The sequence below is a fragment of the Petaurus breviceps genome, unplaced genomic scaffold (assembly GCF_028583685.1).
Source record: "Petaurus breviceps papuanus isolate PSGF00001 unplaced genomic scaffold, PetGlider_PUasm1.0 38, whole genome shotgun sequence".
NCBI lineage: Eukaryota > Metazoa > Chordata > Mammalia > Diprotodontia > Petauridae > Petaurus > Petaurus breviceps.
Window position 1 is genome coordinate 37,228,755 of NW_027186304.1, and position 3,660 is coordinate 37,232,414.

Here is a 3,660-nt window from a genome sequence, read left to right on the forward strand (position 1 = left end):
GAAGAGAAGAGAAGAGAAGAGAAGAGAAGAGAAGAGAAGAGAAGAGAGCACTTACTAAGTGTTTATTATGTGCTAGGCACTATACTAAAGTGCTAAGAATACAAATATAAACAAAAAAGCAATCCAGTCCCTGCCTTCAAGGAGCTTATATTCTTCTTCTTTTTCAAGCATACTATTATTTACTTTATTTTTTTAAGTCTTAAAATTTATTTTAAACTTTACAAAAGAAGAAAAGAAAAAAACATTTCCATATACAGAGCAGAACACAAGAGAGGATTCAATATAAAGCAATAAATTTATATTTCAAGAAAGCCTATATAATAAATACTACATATTGTTTTCAAAACTGTACATATTTTCTTTGCTTCCTTGTAGGTTTTTTTTTGTTCTCTGTTATGTACTTTTTACTTAATTTTTTCCACTCCCCCCCAAAGAAGGCTACAATTAAGCATGTATATGTATATATGTGTGTGTGTGTGTGTATCCACATATATATTATACACATACATAGATCTCTATAAACATACACATGTATATATAAATATATATACACATATATGTAAGATCTTATTATGCTTATTTCTACTTGTCATCTACTTTTCTGAAGGTGGATAGCATCTTCCTTCATAAGACCAAGTCTTTCCATGTTTTTTCTAAGTCAACAAGTTCATTATTTCCTACACCACACACAGCAATATTCCAACCCAATCCTGTTCTGAGAGATTGAATATAAAAGGTTTTTTTCCCAATTTGCTTCATTCCTTCTATTCTTGGCTACATAGCCAAGAAAATTTTAATTTAAGATAATCAGAAGCTTATATTCTAGTGGGGAGAGACAACACATACAAGGCATCTGAGAAGGAGAGGAAGGGGGTACCTTTGTGGGGAAGGACCAGAAGGAGTTCCAGAAGTCATGAGATGAATCAAGCTGGGAGTAAACCTAGCTGGTCCAGGTACTTCCTCAAATGAAGGTTCAAGGGTAAGCTTACCTCTTAGAGGAGCAGACTGTAGAGGTTGAAGCATTGCCCATATGAAGACGGCCAATGTGTTTCTAGAAAGTTGGGCTGAATCAGGTTTAGAGGACATAGTCTTTGTTCGTGTGTGTGTGAGTGTGCCCATGTGGCCCACTCAATGCTCTTCAATAACTTCTAGTGTTTCATTTACATCGACATTTTTGTTTTACAAGGTGGCACAGTGTATAGAGCGCTGGGTCTGAAGTCAGGAAGACTCATCTTCATGAGTTCAAATCTGGCCTCAGACATTTCCTATCTGTGACCCGGGGCAAGTCACTTACCCCTATTTGCCTCAGTTCTTCATCTGTAAAATGAGGTAGGAGAAGGAATGTCAAATGACTGGAGTATCTTTGCCAAGAAAACTCCAAATGGGATCATGAAAAGTCAGACATGCCTGAAACAGCCAAACAACAGCATCCTATAAGTACCTATGAGTGGTTATTAATATAAGCTCCTAAAACTTGGATAATTAGAAAGAACTGGGGGGTATAAAATTCAAGTGAGTATAGTGGAGAATTGAACCTTGAGTCTGGAGACCTGAATTTGAATCCCAAATCTGACACTACCTCTCTATGAATCATGGTTTCTTCATCCATAAAATGAGAATATTATGCATTTCAGAGGGTTGTTAGGAGAAAAGTGCTTCTTAAACTTTAAGGCGGAAGTTGTTATCTGGTGAAGAGACCCTCAAAGGAAAAAATAAATATAAAGATCTTTGCAAACCTTGAAAGGCTGTATAAATATTAGCTGCTATTATAATTCCATGAAGACACCCAAGAACACAAAGTATGTAGTGTTTTTGTCCAACTCCCCAATGAAAGGGCATCTACTTTGTTTTCTGTTCTTTGATACCACAAAAAAAAGTAGTATAAATAAGTGGTATAAAGGCTATGAGGACTTCCTTTCATTTTGTCACTGACCTTCTTGAGACATAAGATTATCTCCAGGTCAAAGTATATAGACATTTTCATCACTCTGTATAATTTCAAAATGCTTTAGGGAACATTTGGACTAATTCACAGCTTCACCCACAATGTATTAACATCTCCCTCCTTCTACAAACCCTTAAATATTGACTAAACTGATTCTTCTAAAATGATATTTTTCTCATTTTTGAATACATGAAGCCAGGATTGTATTCTGAACCAAAAGCTTACAAAACTCCTTTTAAATGGAAGCATTATTTCTCCCAATACAAACATTTCAGATGAGTCTGATTGCTTTACAGATGCTTAAGTAACACTTGCAGGCATAGAGGAGAGGTCAGAGAGGACAGATACTCAATGACTGCATAAATTGAGCTTATTTGGAAAGAGCCTCAGGGATTTTCTCGCCAATTGTCCACCTTGAGAGCCTGCTCTTGGAGGAGGCTTTGCTTCGGGGAGAATTAACAGGAATGTCAGCACTTTACTGCTTGAGCACCCAGTCACTATTCTCAAATTAAAGAGAGTTGTTGAGGGTTTATTTCTCACTTCGTGGGAGTCAATGGAACATACAGGTGGAGAAAATAAAATTCCAGACTCAAGGGGCTTATAATATCAATCCCTCATCTAATGTCATCAACAGAGAAGGGACTGGGACTGGGTAATAATCAATAAAACTGCAAATACCATTGAATTGGGAACACAATAGATCACACAGCTGATAATTGCTTTAAAAAAAAAGGACTATTGAATTGGTCTCTAGATATAATGATATGTAAATCCTACATTCCCACTTTCTCCAGGTGCTTAAAATAGCAGTATAGTCCATGGTAACAGGCTTTTGTTTTTAATATACCAAATGCATCCCTCAGCAGAGAAACTGCACATCTTTTTTCACGGAAAGATTTTGGTCATGCTGACCTTGTACTTTTGGTCATTACGTAGTGATCTGGTCAGTGGAATTTAACTATTACAATGTTTTTCTTGCAGGAAAAGTATGATTTCTCCCTCTTTGGTATATGTATCTTATTTTCTGTTTTTCTTCTCTGTGATTTTGTTTTTGGAAAAGAGAAGCTGTCACTGAATTGCCAAGTGGCAATATTATTTTAAATGAAAACATGCCATATACTTCATTTCATGGAGGAATAGCTGAACTTCATCTCAGTGACCAGCCGCTGATCAGAATAGATTGTTTCTAGCATTTTAAAAAATTGGTTCATTTAGATCCAAGTCACATATTGGTCCACTCTGATTCAGGGTAAGAGCCCCTAGTTATGGATGATGGCCAAAAAGTCCTGCTGGTCCTCCTGCCTCTGAGAATGCCCCTCTTCACCAGACACTGTCAATGGTTCTTTACCCCTCCATCATCAACAGGACTTTGTAATCCATCCACTGAGGGTCATGCAGTAACTCATCATCTGGGACCCTGCCAGCTGTTTGGTAAACAGACCGGATAGTGTCAACGTGAGTGAATGGTTCAGATACTGGAATGTGAGCTCGTTCCTGTGGGTACTGCCCACATCGCACAATGCCGCTTTTACTCAAAAAGGGCCAATGCAAATCACAATTGAACACTAGAAGAAACTGATGCTTAAGATAACATTGGCTGCCCTGTTTTTGGCATTCCTAACTCTCGCCTGTTGTCCAGCAACTCTCAGATCAAAGGCAGGGGCATTCACAAGAAGCAGAGAAAATATATGATATTGCAAAGATTCTGCCCTTTC